Source organism: Salvelinus alpinus, chromosome 3 (genome assembly GCF_045679555.1).
Source record: "Salvelinus alpinus chromosome 3, SLU_Salpinus.1, whole genome shotgun sequence".
Lineage (NCBI taxonomy): Eukaryota > Metazoa > Chordata > Actinopteri > Salmoniformes > Salmonidae > Salvelinus > Salvelinus alpinus.
This window is the reverse complement of record NC_092088.1, coordinates 62975440-62995201: the sequence shown is the minus strand read 5'-3', so window position 1 is coordinate 62995201 and position 19762 is coordinate 62975440.

Sequence of the window (19762 nt, the reverse complement as noted above, 5' to 3'; positions counted from 1 at the left end):
TAGTGAAGGCTTTGTGTTCCATAAAGTGTCCAATGTTGTTGGTTGTATGGTTTGGCTTCAGACCAGTCAGCTTGAATAGAGCCTGCTGAGCATCTGATATATGCCATTGGCTTGGGCTAGTGTAAGAGTGGGGGTTGGGCCTGTTTGCCTGCTCACTGCTTGGGCTTATGTGTGACTACCACATTGAGGCCCTCTTTGTGGGAGTGGGGGGCATGGGGTGGGAAGAAGGGGCATAGATCTGATGGGGCCTTAATGGGGTGTGGTTATGGTTGATTTGGGGGGGGTTGATTGGTTGGAGTGGGGGTGTGGATGTGGCTGGTGGTGCTGTGGTCTGGATGTAAGTCCTCTCGGCGTGGGGGGGGGGTCCCGCAGGTCTGGCTGAGTGTCTTGCTGGTCTGGGCTGGGTGTCTGTTGATCTGTTGCTCCTGTGTGTAGTGTTGTGGCTGCGTTTGAGGGCAATGTCCTTCAGGGTCTGGGCGACGGTGGGCACTGCTGCCTTGTATAGGTGGACCAGGTCGTAAAGGCTGGTCAAGTCCAGGGTGGAGTGGTGGGCCAGGTAAACATTTGGTTTTGAGGCACAGTCACGGGAAATACTTGCGTTTACCACTGTATAGTAGCAGGGTGGAAGTCTTTTCATGGTAGCAAGGTGGAGATAACCACTTGTGGGTTGGGGCAAGTGGAAGAAGCTTTTTCAATCACTCCCTTGAGTGCTGTGGCCACCCTTTTCCCATCAAAGCCCTCTGCATTTGGTTGGGGTAGGCTGTGAGACTCTCCTGCCATTGTTGGGGTCAAGAGCTTTGACACCGATCACTTCACACCTCAGTGCTAATTGAAGTTGTATCTCTGTCCCAGCAAACTTGGTAGCCTTAACTTCTCTAGGATAGGGGGCAGCATTTTCATATGCATATTGTTAGTAGATCTGGATAGAAAACACCCTGAACTTTCTAAAACTGGTTGAATCATGTCTGTGAGTATAACAGAACTTATTTAGCAGGCGAAACCCCGAGGACAAACCATTCAGATTTATTTTTTTGAGGTCACTCTCTTTTCAATGGATTTTCATTGGGAATCCAGATTTCTAATTGACCTTCTTGCAGTTCCTACCGCTTCCACTGGATGTCAACAGTCTTCAGAAATTAGTTGAGGGTTTTTCCTTTGTGTAATGAAGAAGTACGGCCATTTTGAATCAGGATCACTTGAAGTGTCCTGATAGATAGAGGCGCGTGACCAGAAAGCATGCTACAGATTGTTTTAATCCTGTATTGAACACAGATCATCCCGTCTTAAATTTTATCGATTATTTACGTTAAAAAAAACCTAAAGTTGTATTACAAAAGTAGTTTGAAATGTTTTGGCAAAGTTTACAGGTAACTTTTGAGATATTTTGTAGTCATGTTTCACGAGTTGGAACCGGTGTTTTTCTGGATCAAACGCGAAATAAATGGACATTTTGGATACATATCGACGGAATTAATCGAACAAAAGGACCATTTGTGATGTTTATGGGACATATTGGAGTGCCAACAACAGAAGCTCGTCAAAGGTAAGGCATGAATTATATTTTTATTTCTGCATTTTGTGTCGCGCCTGCAGGGTTGAAATATGCTTATCTCTCTTTGTTTACAATGGTGCTAACTCAGATAATAGCATCGTTTGCTTTCGCCGAAAAGCCTATTTGAATTCTGACATGTTGGCTGGATTCACAACCAGTGTAGCTTTAATTTGGTATCTTTCATGTGTGATTGATTTAATGAAAGTTTGATTTTTATAGTAATTTTTATAGTAATTAATTTGAATTTGGCGCTCTGCATTTTGTGAGAAGTGAGACAGTAGCGTCCCGCCTAAACTCAGATTTTTGGATATAAATATGAACTTTACCGAACAAAACATACATGTATTGTGTAACGTGAAGTCCTATGAGTGTCATCTGATGAAGATCATCAAAGGTTAGTGATTCATTTTATCTCTATTTCTGCTTTTTGTTACTCCTTTGGCTGGAAAAATGGCTGTGTTTTTCTGTGGCTATGTACTGACCTAACATAATCGTTTGGTGTGCTTTCGCCGTAATCCTTTTTGAAATCAGACATGTTGGCTGGATTCACAACAAGTGTAGCTTTAATTTGGTGTCTTTCATGTGTGATTTCATGAAAGTTAGATTTTTATAGTAATATATTTGAATTTGGCGCTCTGCATTTTTACTGGCTTTTGGCCAAGTGGGACGTTAGCGTCCCACATATCCTAGAGAAGTTGACTTAGCATTCAGTATATTTCTTCTTGGATTTTGAAAATAAAAATAGCTTCAGACTAAACATTACTCAGTCAGTTCTAGGTCGGATGGTTCTGTTTGTTTGCCAAATCATTTGCTGTATAGTTTAGGAATAATAATCCTTGGTAGTAGGAAGCCTTTCAGGTAATTTTTGATTTGGAGTGAAGGTTATGTTGTGGAAATCTATCTTTTTGTAAAAACATGCTGAGAAATGCGGGAGCTCATCTGCTCATGACCTCTCCTGTCGTCTCTCTCTCTCATAAATTAATTATAGTTATTGATACATGTATATGTGTTTTATTAAAAGCTGAGATCTATCAAGCATGCATCTAGCATGTTTTATAATGATGAAACTTATTTTATAATTTTTGTATTTATTTTATTAGAGATAATGTGGTATAGTTGTTACCAAAAGATGACTGTTGGCTGAGCTAAGTATGAAGTATTGCTATTTATTACTAAGTATGAAGTATTGTAATTTATAACTAAGTATGAAGTATTGCTATTTGTTACTAAGGGTTAGGGGTTGGCAGTAGCTTGTTGCAAGTAAGTAATTGTTCCTTTCACTTTGCACTGTTTTCCGTCAGAACAATCACTATGTCTGATTTGGCATATGCACACTTCGACAAGGTAGCTAGCTACACTTACTCTAGCCAGTGGATTTGCTTCCATCAAAGTTCTGTCCCATACATCTTCCATCTGGCAGGCGGCAGCCAGCAGCAACCTTTCAAGTAGTACGTCTCTAAATAGTTATCATTCTAGCTAGCTATTATTATTAAAAGGAAAGGATATGATATTGTGGTGGTGCTGCTAGCTAATTACTAGCCTTGACCGTAACTAGCTAACTAGCTAGCTATCTATCGTTAGCTACTGACCTGACGTGACCTTTATATCTACAATGGTACCTGTAGCTAGCTATATAAAAATGTATGTCCGAATCGTAAATGGGAAACGCTGTGCTAGGGCCTAGGCAGACGTTGTCTCCCACAATGTAAACAATGTTCCTGTATAGCCAGCTACAGCATAGCCAGAAAAGTTACACTTTTCCCCTATGTCTGGTATTGAGCTAGATAATGTTAGCTAGTAGGAAGCTAGTTAGGTAGCTTGCTATTAATCCGAAGGGGTAGGCAAGAGAATGGTCTGCCTATGCCCACACATATTGTTAGGCATACCTAATTTCAAAATAGGCCATCTGTCACACCCTGATCTGTTTCACCTGTCTTCATTATTGTCTCCACCCCCTCCAGGTGTCGCTTGTTTTCCCTAGTGTATTTATCCCTGTGTTTCCTGTCTCTCTGTGCCAGTTCATCTTGTATGTTTCCAAGTCAACCAGTGGTTTTCCCATTCTCCTGCTTTTTGCATTCTCCTTTTTCTAGTCCTCTCGGTTTTGACCCTTGCCTGTTTCTGGACCTTGTACGCGCCTGCCTGTCCATTCTGCCTGCCTTGACCACGAGCCTGTCTGCCACTCTGTACCTCCTGGACTCTGATATGGTTTTGACTTTTTGCCTGTCCACGACCATTCTCTTGCCTACCCCTTTGGATTAAAATACATTGTAAGACTCCAACCATCTGCCTCCTGTGTCTGCATCTCGGTCTCGCCTTGTGGCATGATACATCATCACAGTCAATCGTGAAGGATAATTCTTCACGTTTTACCGGTGAAACATCAAACTGCATTTGAAAACCAATTTGATCTCAATCAGTTTCATGGGAATATACATTTAGATCTTCTTGAATTACTGCTTAGTGAGTGAATTAGAGCAGATGGTGTTAAAACTATATGGCCTTCATGTATGTTTTTTCAATTCAAGCACATTCTATCTAGTAATGCGTGCTGTTGAGTATTGGACGCATTATTTTTTGTTGTTGCTACTATTCACCTAACCATCCATGTGCCAGTCTGCACATTCGAACTAAAACAATGTAACTAATAATGGCATCCTTATGCTTTCATTAATAAAATAATGATAAAAATACTCTTTCAAAATGCCTATGTTTATTTAGTTATGGATCCATAACAAATTCCTATGGGAATAAATATCACTGAATTACAGAAATATCCTCCAATCCTCTATATATTAATTATTGGCGGAGAATCACGTCGTATTTTTCGATATACTGTAGGTCTACTGTAGGCGACATGAGTCTCACTAGTGTTGAGTGTGTGCTGTTAAAAGTGGTGTAGGTCTTATTTATTTGTAGAGCATATTGAAGTTAGAAGCAATAGGATTTGAAGCAATAGTCTACAACTATTTTAGCACCGTTTCGCGCAGTTCTGAGACAAGCATGGGGACTGGTCTTGATGAATCAATGCGATTTTTATTTTCACTGAATCTCTGTTTGGGTATTGGTTAGACTAGAATTATACAATTATGGTGTAGAAATGTTATGCTCTTAGTGTAAACTTTATTTAACTAGGCAAGTCAGTTGTACTCCTGACCATCACATTGTACAGCATCATATTTTCCGTTCCATCCTAACGGAAACCCAGAGGGTTTTTCATTTTTCTTTAAAAAGAAACACCATAAAATGTATCAAATGAATTAAGAAAAATTTCTTAAAATCAGTCCCATATACTGTGTTCTTACAAAAAAGTTAAAAATGTTCTAGTCAGCCTCTATTGAAGGCTATCAAATACTTCTCAAAGATGCCCTCTGGTGGTCAAACTAGCACTAACCAGCATTAATGGTACCAGTGGTTCACACTTAAATAACGTGCCATAGATTTCTGCGGCACCATGCAAGCTGTACCTCAGTACGCTGCAACCTTTAGAAGACGAACCACTGTACAGGGTTGCAGGTGTCATTGCAGGGTACAGTGCAATCGGAAAGGCTCTGGGACTTTTTCCACATTTTGTTACGTTACAGCATTATTCTAAAATTGATTAAATAAATAAAACATTTCATCAATCTACACACAATACCCCATAATGACAAAGCAAAAACAGGTTTTTATAAATGTTTGCACATTTATTAAAAATAAACTCATTAAAGGGTCTGAATACTTTCTAGGGATCTGAATACTTTCCGAATGCACTGTACAGTGAAAATATTTGGCTCTGAGCTCCAACATGCAGGACTAAGTGAAATAAAACAATGAAAATGGTAATAAAAACAATAGAAATAGCACTATTTACATAATAATAACTGTGGCAGTGATGAATAAATCAATTTCCGTTGGGGTGGAAGCAGAGTAAAAACTGTTGAGGGGGTGTGGGAGAATTACCAAAGTGGGAGCAGCATGACCATTGAGGGGGTGTGGCGACAAAGTGAAATACATATTAACAACTGCAACAGTGATGAATGTCATTGGGGTGGGGGCAGAGTAAAAGTCCATGGGGGGGGGTGGAATGTCCATAGGCGGGGTAGCAGGAGAAAGAATGTCCATAGGTGGAGGTAATGTTGCCTGCCTTCACCACATGGGGGCGGCCCGTGAGGAAGTCTAGGACCCAGTTGCATAGGGAGGAGTTCAGACCCAGGGCTGTGAGCTTTGTAATGAGCTTATAGGGCACTATGGTATTGAAGGCCAAGCTGTAATCGATGAACAGCATCCTCAGATATGCATTCCTTGTGTCCAGGTTGGTAAGGGCAGTGTACAGTGCAATGGTGATTGTGTTGTTCGTGGATCTGTCAGGGCAGTAGGCGAATTGGAGAAGGTCAAGTGTGTCGGGGATGGAGGAGGTGATATGGTCTCTGCCTCTCAAAGCACTTCATGATGACAAAATTGAGTGCTACTGGTCGGTAGTCATTCAGTTCAGTTACTTTCCTTTTCTTGGGCACGGGATGATAGTGGACAGCTTGAAGCAGGTGGGTATAGCGGCCTGAGCTTGGGAGAGATTGAAAATGTCCTAGAACACAACAGCCAGCTGGGCTGCACATGCTCTGAGGGAATGGTTAGGGATGCTGTCTGGGCTGGCAGCCTTGGGAGGTTTAACACGTTTGAAGGACTTACATACTGTACGTCCTCAGTGGAAAATGTGAGTGTTTAGCCAACATTGTTTAGCTCACACTCTTCTTGAAAGCTTTGGGTGCTCGAATCTTGAGAAAAAGGTGTTTACTCTGGATGTTACTTAGTGATATGGTGCTGATAGACAACATACGTCACTTCCTGTTGTACGCGGAACGAGGAAGAGCTCGGTTTTGTTTGTTTGGAAAGTTTGTTGTTTAAAACTATGTTGGAAAGTTCTTGGTAGCTACCTACTGTAGGTTCTTATGTTGGATCCTACGACGCAGTTGGCCATCATGTTGGTAGCTGCTAGCTAGCTGGACATCAAGCTAGCAAGGTGTTCTTGAACGCAGCCCACGACGCGGTTATCCATTGTGTCTGGGACCGCGGATTGTCCCGGTTTGTGGCTGTCTAGATCCATGCTGTTTGTTGTTTTCAATTTTCCCCATTACCTGCCCTGTCTGGAACTGCGAGGAGTAACATACGTTGCTAGCTAGCATGACAAAGATCAAAACCGGCGGGATTACCGTTGAGGACAGTGCCAGTGGTGTCTCTCTATCACACGTGAAGGATCTTTTAAATGAACAAAAAGAGGCCTACAAGCAGTTGTTACAACAACATGGTTGTGGACGGAATTGCAGAATCTCCACATGAGACCTGGATGGAGTCTGAGGACAAAGTGAGGGAAATTATCTCTGAGAAACTGACCACAGGAAGATTGAGGTGGAGCGCGCCCACAGGACTGGAAAACACACCACCGGCCCAGGTGATAGGCCCAGGCCAAAATTGGTCAAGTTCCTGAGGATCAAGGACAAGGTAGCTGTTCTGGAAAGAGCCAAGAACTTGAGAGGAACGTATATCTTCCTCAACGAGGACTATCCTGAAGCTGTGCGACAGAAGAGGAAAGAACTGATCCCAGCCATGAAAGCTGCCAGAGCGCGTGGGGACATAGCGTACATCCGCTATGACAGGCTCATTGTCCACCCTCCCTCCCAGAAGCCTGGAAGGGATGAGAGAGCCAAGCCTATGGGTTCGTAGCCTCAACCCCGCAGCACACACAACAATTGATTAATGGACTGCTAAATGTATATATTTTTCTCTTTTTTTGTCTGCTCTTTTCAATATGTCTGTCTCTGATAAGCTACCCAGGAAAGTGCTGAAAATAGCCCATATTAATATATGTTGCCTTAGAAATAATGTTCATGAAATCAATAACTTGCTAATATCAGATAACATTCATACATTAGACATTTATAAGACTCAGATAATTCATTTGATGATACAGCAGTAGCAATACAAGGATATCACATCTATAGAAGAGACAGAAATGCTTATGGGGGAGGTGTTGCTGTATATATTCAGAGCCATATCCCTGTAATGCTTAGAGAATATCTTATTTACATTTACATTTAAGTCATTTAGCAGACGCTCTTATCCAGAGCGACTTACAAATTGGTGCATTCACCTTATGATATCCAGTGGAACAACCACTTTACAATAGTGCATCTAACTCTTTTAAGGGGGGGAGGGGGGTTAGAAGGATTACTTTATCCTATCCTAGGTATTCCTTAAAGAGGTGGGGTTTCAGGTGTCTCCGGAAGGTGGTGATTGACTCCGCTGACCTGGCGTCGTGAGGGAGTTTGTTCCACCATTGGGGTGCCAGAGCAGCGAACAGTTTTGACTGGGCTGAGCGGGAACTGTACTTCCTCAGAGGTAGGGAGGCGAGCAGGCCAGAGGTGGATGAACGCAGTGCCCTTGTTTGGGTGTAGGGCCTGATCAGAGCCTGAAGGTACGGAGGTGCCGTTCCCCTCACAGCTCCGTAGGCAAGCACCATGGTCTTGTAGCGGATGCGAGCTTCAACTGGAAGCCAGTGGAGAGAGCGGAGGAGCGGGGTGACGTGAGAGAACTTGGGAAAGTTGAACACCAGACGGGCTGCGGCGTTCTGGATGTCAATTGTCAATTGTTATTGAAGTCTTGTGGTTGCAGGTTCACTTGACACATTTAAAGCCTTTTCTTTTGGGGTGTTGCTATAGGCCACCAAGTGCTAACAGTCAGTATCTAAATAATACCTGTGAAATGCTTGATAGTGTATGTGATGTAAACAGAGAGGTCTATTTTCTTGGGGACCTGAATATTGAATGGTTTTCATCATCATCATCACCTGTAATCTGGTTCAGGTTATTAATCAACCTACCAGGGTGTTTACAAACCCTACAGGAACAAGATCATCCACATGTATCGATCACACTTTTACTGAAACGGTAGAACTTTGTTCTAAAGCTATATCCGTACCCATTGGATGCAGTGATCACAATATAGTGGCTATATCCAGGAAAGCCAAAGTTCCAACAGCTGGGCCTAAAATAGTGTATAAGAGATCATACAAAATATTTTGCTGCGACTCTTATGTGGATGATGTTAAAAATATTTGTTGGTCTGATGTGATTAATGAGGAGCATCCAGATGCTGCACTTGATGAGTTTATGAAATTGCTTCTTCCAATTATTGATAAACATGCACCTGTTAAGAAACTGACTGTTAGAACTGTTACGGGTCCATGGATTGATGAGGAATTGAAAAACTGTATGGTTGAAAGAGATGGGGCAAAAGGAGTGGCTAAAAAGTCTGGCTGCACATCTGACTGGCTTACTTAATGCAAATTGAGAAATGATGTGACTAAACTCAACAAAAAGAAGAAAAAACTGTGTTTTGATGCCAAGATCAATGATATAAAGAATGATGGAAAAAAACTTTTGAGTACTTTAAATGAAATGATGGGCAGAAAGACAAATTCAACTCCATCTTTCATCGAATCAGATGGCTTATTCATCACAAAACCATTTGATGTTGCCAATTATTTTAATGATTATTTCATTGGCAAAGTGGGCAAACTTAGGCAGGAAATGCTGACGACAAACAGTGAGCAATTATATTAATGCATAAAAAAAACAAATAATGAAAGGAAAGCAGTGCAAGTTTGAATTTTGTAAAGTTAGTGTGGGAAAGGTGGAAATATTATTGTTAATCATCAATAATGACAAACCTCCTGGCATTGACAACTTAGATGGAAAGCTACTGAGGATGGTAGCTGACTATATAGCCACTCCTATCGGTCATATTTTTAACCTGAGCCTAGAGGAAAAGTCTTTGTCCTCAGGCCTGGAGGGAAGCCAAAGTAATTCCGCTACCCAAGAGTGGTAAAGCGGCCGTTTACTAGTTCTAACAGCACACCTATAAGCTTGCTGCCAGCTCTTAGCAAACTGTTGGAAAACATGGTGTTTGACCAAATATAATGCTATTTCTCTGTAAACAAATTAACAACAGACTTTCAGCATGCTTATAGATAAGGGCACTCAACATGTACTGCACTGACACAAATGACTGATGATTAGCTGAAAGAAATTGATAATAAGAAGATTGTGGGATCTGTACTGTTAGATTTCAGTGCAGCCTTTGATATTATTGACCATAACCTGTTGTTGAAAAAACTTAAGTGCTATGGCTTTTCAACCTCTGCCATATTGTGGATTCAGAGCCATCTATCTAATAGAACTCAAAGGGTTTTCTTTAATGGAAGCGTCTCTAATGTCAAACATGTAAAGTGTGGTGTACCGCAGGGCAGCTCTCTAGGCTCTCTACTCGTTTCTATTTTTACCAATGACCTGCCACTGGCATTAAACAAAGCCTGTGTGTCCATGTATGCTGATGATTCAACCATATGCACATCAGTAACCACAGCTAATGAAGTCACTGAAACTCTTAGCGCTAGGGGTCAGAATTTTTTTCTTTCTTAAAATAACGTTCCCAAGGTAAACGGACATTTTCTCTGGCCCAGATCGTAGAATATGCATATCATTTACAGATTGAGATAGAAAACACTCGAAAGTTTCCAAAACTGTCAAAATATTGTCTGTGAGTATAACAAAACGTATTCTGCAGACGAAAACCTGAGAAAATCTAACCCAGAAGTGATATATTTTTTAAAATAATCTGTGTTTCCTGGACCGAATCTGTGTTTCCTTTCTTCCATTTAAAGGGGTATCAACCAGATTCCTTTTCCAATGGCTTCCTCAGGCTGTGACCAGGCTTTAGACATAGTTTCAGGCTTTTATTTTGAAAAATGAGCGTGATTTTTCAAAAGTAGTCAGGTGTCCTCCGAAAAGTTCCTGCGCGCGCGAGAGGAGCTCTCCATTTTCCTTTTCTCTCTTAATGAATAGGTTATGGTCCGGTTGAAATATTATCGATTATGTTTGTTAATTCTTGTCAATAGGGGGGCGCTGTTATCACTTTGGAAAAAATTGTGCCCAAATGAAATGGCCTCGTACTCTTTTCTAGATCATACAATATGCATATTATTATTACTATTGGTTAGAAAACACTCAGAAGTTTCTAAAACTGTTTGAATTATGTCTGTGAATAAAACAGAACTCATTTTGCAGCAAACTTCCATGCAGGAAGTGAAAAATCTGAAAACGAGGCTCTGTTTCAGGGCCTGCCTATTCAATTGCCTTATATTTATCGATATGCATGCACTTCATACGCATTCCACTAGATGTCAACAGGCAGTGGAAGGTGGAATGGGGTGTCTAGCTTGATCTGAGGCCGAATAACTTCCTGTATGGAAGTTTGCTGCCAAATGAGTTCTGTTTTACTCACAGATATTATAATATAACAGTTTTAGAAACTTCTGAGTGTTTTCTATCCAATAGTAATAATAATATGCATATTGTATGATCTAGAACAGAGTACGAGGCCGTTTAATTTGGGCACGATTTTTTCCAAAGTGAAAACAGCGCCTCCCTATTGACAAGAAGTTTTAACAACAAGCTAAGCTGTGTTTTGGTATATTTCACTTGTGATTATAAATATTTTTAGTAAAATTTTTGCATTTGGCGCCCTGCAATTCTAGCGGTTGTTTAGGAAAGTGATCCCACTAATGGGATTCGTAGCGCAGAGAAGTTAACAAAGAGTTGTAGTCTGTTTTGAAATGGGTGGCCAGTAATAAACGGGTCTTGAACATCTAAAACTAAGAGCATTGTATTTGGTACAAATCATTCCTTATGTGCCAGACCTCAGCTGAATCTGGTAATGAATGGTGTGGCTGTTGAACAAGTTGAGGAGACTAAATTACTTGGCGTTGCCTTAGATTGTAAACTGTCATGGTCAAAACATATAGATTCAATGGTTGCAAAGATGGGGAAAGGTCTACCCGTAATAAAGAGATGGTGTGCTTTTTTGACACCACACTCCAGAAATGTCAAAAAATGCTGCAAAGAAATACCTAGTTAAGCTGCAACTGGCCCAGAACAGAGCGGCATTTGCTCTTAATTGTAATCAGAGGGCTGATATAAATACTATGCATGCCAATCTCTCTTGGCTAAGAGTTGAGGAGAGACTGACTGCATCACTTCTTCTTTTTATAAGAAACATCAATGTGTTGAAAATCCCAAATTGTTTGCATAGTCAACTTACACACAGCTCTGACACACACACTTATCCCACCAGACATGTCACCAGGGGTCTTTTCATAGTCCCCAATTCCAGAACAAATTCAAGAAAACGTACAGTATTAGGTAGAGCCCTTATTGCATGGAACCTCCTTCCATCTCATATTGCTCAAATAAACAGCAAACCTGGTTTCAGAAAACAGATAAAGCAACACCTCGCGGCACAACGCCTCTCCCCTATTTGACCTAGATAGTTTGTGTGTATGCATTGATATGTAGGCTGTGTGCCTTTTAAAAAATCTATGTAGTTCTGTTCTTGTCTAATGATGTTCTGTATTATGTCATTCTGTATCATGTTTCATGTTTTGTGTGGACCCCAGGAAGAGTAGCTGCTGCTTTTGTAACAGCTAATGGGTATCCTAATAAAATACCAAAGCTCGCCCTGTAGGGTGGAATTTGGTGACCATGATGTGGATGGCCTTCTTTTTGTAATTTGTGATTGTTAGGAGCCCCTGACACATGCGTCTTGTGTACGACCCGCTGAATTCCTCCTCCACTTTGTCCCTAAATTTGTGTTTTGCCATCATGATCTATCTGCGTAATTCATATTTGTACTGTATAACTATTTTCCCTGGTTACCTTGCTCTGTTTATAAGCAGAAACTCTCTCTTTCAGTTTCCTACAAGGCTGCTATCAATCCACAGGTTTTGATTCGGGAACGTTTTGGAAGAACTTCCCTCTTGAGTCTTTGTTTGTAGGTGGGGAGAAGCAAGATGGAGTCATGGCCATATTTTCCAAAAGGATGATGGGAGAGGTACTTATACCCATGTCGAAAAGGTGTGTAGCAGTGGTCAAGAGTAGAATTTCTGCAAGTTACACAGTTAAAGGCCCCTGCAACAATGAATGCTCCCTCCAAGAATGTGGTCTTTAGTTTTTTCATGGTCCAATGAAGATCTTTGAGGTCCTTTTTGGTGTTGGCTTGAGGCAGGATGTACACAGCCATGGCGATGATCCCTGAGAACTCTCTCAGAAGGTAAAAAGGCAGACATTTGATGACCAAGTATTCCAAGTCGGGGTAGCAGAAGCTTGCAAGTTCCTGTACATTTCCCCCATCGCACCATGTGTTGTTGGTCATAAAGCAGTGCCCACCACTCTTGCTCTTGCTAGAGAAAACCTGCTTCCTATCCTCTAGAAAAATGTAAAACCCACTGGTTGTAAATAATCAGTTTGGATGTCAGAGGAAATACAACTCTCAGAAAAACAGACTATGTTGCAGGATCTGATGTCCCTCTGGAATTAGATCCTCGCTCTGAGTTCGTCAAGTTTGTTCATTCATGATTGAACATTGGCGAGTAGTATGCTCAGTAATGGAGGATGGGTCACCCGCCTTCTTAATCTCATTAATCTCACTTCTTAATCTCACTGCCACGTCTGCCTTTCCGTCGGCGTCTTCACTTCCTACTCTCTGGTAGGACTCCCAAGCAGCTCGACGGCTCGCCAAAGAAGCTAGTCCATTGTTCTGTCGTCTCAGGGAATTCGGGGAGGTCAGGCGGACGGTGAGTACCCAGAAATTCGTATTCTAATAGTTCTACCCGGGTGAGTGTAGTAATGCCTGAAACAAACTGATTAAGAAAATTTGATAAAAACACTAAGTAAACCAAATCGGCAATATTTTATCGGAGCTCGAGGCCAGGAGCCCTCTGTCGGCGTCATTTACAACCTGACCGTGGCCTCCAGCTTCTTCATAAAGGCTTTCCAGAGCCGCGACGTGAATTGGGGACCACGGTCAGAAATAATGTCCTCCGGAAGGACATAGACCTGCTGGAATAGTGCCTCAGCAACCTGGAGAGCGGTAGGTAGAGAGGGGGATACATGGCAGGATTTGGAAAACCTGTCAACAACAACCAGAACAGTGATAAAACCATCAGAAAGTGGGAGATCCGTTACAAAGTCTATGGACAGATGTGACCAAGGCCGCTGAGGCACGGGAAGGCAAAGTAGTTTCCCTGCTGGAGCGTGCCGGGGAGATTTGAATTGAGTACATACCGAACATGAGTTGACATAGTAGGCAACATCCTGCGCCGTGGTGGGACACCAGTATTTATCGGAGATGGATTGGATGATGCGGGTGATACCTAGGTGTCCAGCGGCAAGGGATGTGTGTGCCCAGGTCGACCCCTGTGGGGACATAGATGTGCTCTGAAGGGAAGGTGGCAGGAGCGGGTTCCTTTTCCAGAGCTTGGCGGATGTCCACATCTATGTCCCAAAACATGGGGCCAACGATACGTGAGGACCGATTGATGGGCTGGAGGACACTCACTTGACCCTCCAACGATGTGGAACCACAGGGTGCAGGAAAGCAGGTAATCCGGCATCCTGGTACCCAGGCGGTCATTCTCATCTTTGACCAGGAGATGGTGGGTTTATGAAATTGGAGCCACGGGAGGCAGAGGTTGACTTTGTGTACGTGTGCGGTGATTATGAGGAAGGGAAGCTTTTCCTGGTGCTTGGGTCCTACAGTGAGGGTGAGTGGTGCTGTGATGTGCGTAATTGTGCCAGATCCCAATAGTCGCATATCCATGGCTTGGACAGGAAAAGGTATGGAGAGCGGGTATGAAGTTAAGTTCATGTCACGGTTGTCGTAAGGATGGGACCAACGCGCAGCGGATGTTGAGTTCCACATATTTATTTCAAAGTGAGACTTAAGCAAAAACAATAAATCAATAAACGAACAACGAAACGTGACTAAGTGGTACGATATCTTCAGATTCTTGGCAATTTCTTGCATGGAATAGCCTACATTTCTCAGAAAAATAATAGACAGACGAGTTTCAGAAGAAAGGTCTTTGTTTCTGGCCAATTTGAGCCTGTAATAGAACCCACAAATGCTGATGCTCCAGATACTCAACTAGTCTAAAGAAGACCAGTTTAATTGCTTCTTTAATCAGGACAACATTTTTCAGCTGTGCTAAAATAATTGCAAAAGGGTTTTCTAATGATTAATTAGCCTTTTAAAATTATAAACCTGGATTGTCTAACATAACTTGCCATAGGAACACAGGAGTGATGGTTGCTGATAATGGCCTCTGTACGCCTATGTAGATATTCCATAAAAAATCAGCTGTTTCCAGCTACAATAGTCATTTACAACATTAACAATGTCTACACTGTATTTCTGATCAATTTGATGTTATTTTAATGGACAAGAAATTTGCTTTTCTTTCAAAAACAAGGACATTTCTAAGTGACCCCAAACTTTTGAATGGTAGTGTGTGTCAAAGTGTGTCAAATATGTATGTTGAAAACACTATGTTAAAAGCACTGTGTGGGTGTCCCTAACATTGCCAACAGACAAAGAGCTGTGAATGTATCAGTGGTTCACCAATCAGGGCCTTGATGGGCTTGGCAATAGTAACAAGGGCTGAAAGGAGAGGATAATGGGAGGAGAGGAGAAGGGAAGGGAAAGGAACAGAGGAGACTGGAGGAAAACAGAGAATAAAAGAGGATAGAAATGGGGAAGAAAAGAGTGATAGGCTGTCGAGGCAGAGAAAGTCTCATTCAGATGCATTTTTGCTCTGTGGGACTGGGGATAGAGAGAATTCCACTCCACATAGTCAGTCTTTTGTTAGATCTGAACAATACACCGTTCTACATTAGATAGAGGGGAGCTGTACTCAATGGAAAATATTCACTAAAACATCTCAATTGTGGAAAAGTTTGCAACAGTTTTTCTTTGAAGACATTTTGAGAAATATAAGTGAGGTTAAGAAAAAGTTGATAAAATAGATAATACATAAAGGTCAAGTATAAATAAGTCCATTCTATTTTTTCATTGTGTTTTGTTGGGCTTCATTCACCTTGAGACAAAAGTTTGGGAAAAAAGTTTGGAAAAAGTACTCACATTGCAAATGTGATTGTCTATGTACTTCTGTTTCCTTCTGTTTAATTTTGTATGAATTGAGAATGCTCTTTATTGAATGCTGTACAACAGTGGCTGTCTACGAAATCTGTCTAGACTATTTATTACTTAATGAAACTACATACGGTGTACTAATCATACTAAACTCAGCAAAAAAAGAAACGTTCCTTTTTCAGGACCCTGTCTTTCAAAGATAATTCGTAAAAATCCAAATAACTTCACAGATCTTCATTGTAAAGGGTTTAAACACTGTTTCCCATGCTTGTTCAATGAACCATAAACAATTAATGAACATGCACCTGTGGAACGGTCATTGAGACACTAACAGCCTACAGACGGTAGTCAATTAAGGTCAGAGTTATGGAAACTTGGGACACCTAAAGAGGCCTTTCTACTGAATGTGAAAAGCACCAAAAGAAAGATGCCCAGGGTCCCTGCTCATCTGCGTGAACGAGCCTTTGGCATGCTGCAAGGAGGCATGAGGACTGCAAATGTAGCCAGGGCCATAAATTGCAAGGTCCGTACTGTGAGACGCCTAAGACAGCGCTACAGGGAGACAAGACGGACAGCTGATCATCCTCGCAGTGGCAGACCACGTGTAACAACACCTGCACAGGATTGGTACATCCGAACATCACACCTGCGGGACAGGTACAGGATGGCAACAACAACTGCCCAGGTTACACCAGGAACGCCCAATCCCTCCATCAGTGCTCAGACTGTCCGCAATAGGCTGAGAGAGGCTGGACTGAGGGCTTGTAGGCCTGTTGTATGGCAGGTCCTCACCAGACATTTTTTAATTTGATTTATTTCACCTTTATTTGACCAGGTAGGCTAGTTGAGAACAAGTTCTCATTTACAACTGCGACCTGGCCAAGATAAAGCAAAGCAGTGCGACACAAACAACAGCACAGAGTTACACATGGAATAAACAAGCGTACAGTCAATAACACAATAGAAAAGAAGAAAGTCTATATACAGTGTGTGCAAATGGCCTGAGGAGGTAAGGCAATAAATAGGCCATAGTAGCGGAGTAATTACAATTTAGCAGATTAACACTGCAGTGATAGATGAGCAGATGATGATGTGCAAGTAGTGAAACTGGTGTGCAAAAGAGCAGAAAAGTAAAAAAATACAATATGGGGATGAGGTAGGTAGATTGGGTGGGCTATTTACAGATGGACTATGTACAGCTGCAGCGATCGGTTAGCTGCTCAGATAGCTGATGTTTAAAGTTAGTGAGGGAAATGTAAGTCTCCAGCTTCAGCGATTTTTGCAATTTGTTCCAGTCACTGGCAGCAGAGAACTGGAAGGAAAGGCGACCAAAGTAGGTGTTGGCTTTGGGGATGACCAGTGAGATATACCTGCTGTAGTGCGTGCTACGGGTGGATGTTGTTATCGTGACCAGTGAACTGAGATAAGGCAGAGCTTTACTTAGCATAGACTTATAGATGACCTGGAGCCAGTGGGTCTGGTGACGAATATGTAGCGAGGGCCAGCCAACTAGAGCATACAGGTCACAGTGGTGGGTGGTATAAGGGGCGTTGGTAACAAAACGGATGGCACTGTGATAGACTGCATCCAATTTGCTGAGTAGAGTATTGGAAGCTATTTTGTAGATGATATCGCCGAAGTCGAGGATCGGTAGGATAGTCAGTTTTACTAGGGTAAGTTTGGCTGCGTGAGTGAAGGAGGCTTTGTTGTGAAATAGAAAGCCAATTCTAGATTTGATTTTGGATTGGAGATGTTTGATATGAGTCTGGAAGAAGAGTTTACAGTCTAACCAGACACCTAGGTATTTGTAGTTGTCCACGTATTCTAGGTCAGAACCGTCCAGAGTAGTGATGCTAGTCGGGCGGGAGGGTGCGGGCAACAACGTCACCTATGGGCACAAACCCACCGTCGCTGGACCAGACAGGACTGGCAAAAAGTGCTCTTCACTGACAAGTCGCGGTTTTGTCTCACCAGGAGTGATGGTCAGATTCGCGTTTATCGTCGATGGAATGAGCGTTACACGAGGCCTGTACTCTGGAGTGGGATCAATATGGAGGTGGAGGGTCCGTCATGGTCTGGGGCGGTGTGTCACAGAATCATCAGACTGAGGTTGTTGTCCATGCAGGCAATCTCAATGCTGTCCGTTAAAGGGAAGACATCCTCCTCCCTCATGTGGTACCCTTCCTGCAGGCCCATCCTGACATGACCCTCTAGCATGACAATGCCACCAGCCATACTGCATGATTTCCTGCAAGACAGGAATGTCAATGTTCTGCCATGGCCAGCGAAGAGCCCAGATCTCAATCCCATTGAGCACGTTTTGGACCTGTTGGGTCGGAGGGCGATGGCTAGGGCCATTCCTCCCAGACATTTTCGGGAACTTGCAGGTGCCTTGGTTGAAGAGTGGGGTAACATCTCACAGCAAGAACTGGCAAATCTGGTGCAGTCCATGAGGAGGAGATGCACAGCAGTACTTAATGCAGCTGGTGGCCACACCAGATACTGACTGTTACTTTAGATTTTGACCCCCCCCACCCCATTTGTTCAGGGACTTATTATTCCATTTCTGTTAGTCACATGTCTGTGGAACTTGTTCAGTTTATGTCTCAGTTGTTGAATCTCGTTATGTTCACACAAATATTTACACATGTTAAGTTTGCTGAAAATAAACGCAGTTGACATTGAGAAGACGTTTCTTTTTTTGCTGAGTTTACCTACTATTTACAATGTACTGTTTAATGAAAATGTACGCAGTAAGCAACAAATATCAACAAATGCAGCATTTACACAGGCAGCCCATTTCTGATATTTTTTTCACTAATTGGTATTTTGACGAATCAGATCAGGTCTGAAATAGATCTGATGTGTAAAGTTCTGATGTGATTGGTCAAAATACCAATTAGTGGAAAAAATATCAGAATTGGGCTGCATGTGTAAACGCAGCATTACTAATATCACCCATACTGAGAAAGCTATCTAATGTGCATTGCGTTGTTTCCCGCCGACTCGTTCATTTTGGTACAGCCGTTCCCTTATCTGATTATCAACTGATTTTCAGCTGTCGTCAGACACACCTGGGTCTGAAAATAATATTCTCTTCCTCAATAGTATTAAGCAAATTTGTACTAGAGGAAAAGCCAATATAAGTATGACATTTAAAGCATACTTAATTTTCGAAATGTCATATACTATAAATGCTTTTTGCATATCCCAATGGCATACTAATTAGGACGCAAGTACGGGTATGACCCAGGATGCATTCCAAATGGTAGCCTATTCCATGTATAGTGCACACATTTTTTACCAGGGCCCATCAGGTTCTTTTCAAAAGTAGTGCTGTATATTTTATACCTGTTGTAAACTGTGTATGTGACAAATGCATTTGATTTGATTTTAAATCCAAATATACATTTTCAAGCTGTTTTTTGAATGATTCTGCAATTCTTTGAAACCCCCTTCTGTGCATATCTCTCGCCCCCCTCCCCCCTCTTTCTCCACTCTTCCCCCACTAAAATTCATTTGCTTCACTAGATAGGTGTTTTCCCAAAAATGGGTAATGGTTGTGGTTAATATATGCAGCGAAAGGAAGTACAAATGGCATATTCTTCTTTTACAGAAGTAGGGGATGAAATAAGCATGACTTCAGAGAGCTGTCTAAGAGATGGGAAAGGAGAGGGGGAAGGGGAGAGGGAGGTAGAGATAGAGAGAGGGGTATAGGCGTGGAAGAGGGGTGAGGGGGAGAGAGGGGATCCCAGGAGTTTTGACACTGATGTTGGAGGAGGATGAGGACAGTATGCACCCCCTCCCTCCCTCCTTGCCACCCTGACTCCCTTCCTCCCTTCCTCAGCTCCCTCCTCCCCTCCTTCCTCTGTTCCTATTTCCACTCTCATCTCATCCCTCTCTCTTGCTGGGGGCAGCTGGACTGCTCTTACCACCTGTTAGCACTCTCCTCTGACCTCTCTCTCTCTTTCTCTTCTATTCTGCTCTCTTCCACTTTCTCTCGACTCCTCTTTCCTTTCTATCCCTCTCTCTCTCTCTGTGTACCCCCAACTCAGCTCTTTCTCCCCCTGTCTCAACCAAGAACAGAGAAACACTCTCTGTGTCAACTATTTTGTAGAGTATCACCACTTACTTAACATAAACAAATTCACCAGAATAATATAAATGGAGTAACTTCAAAGATTTTCATTT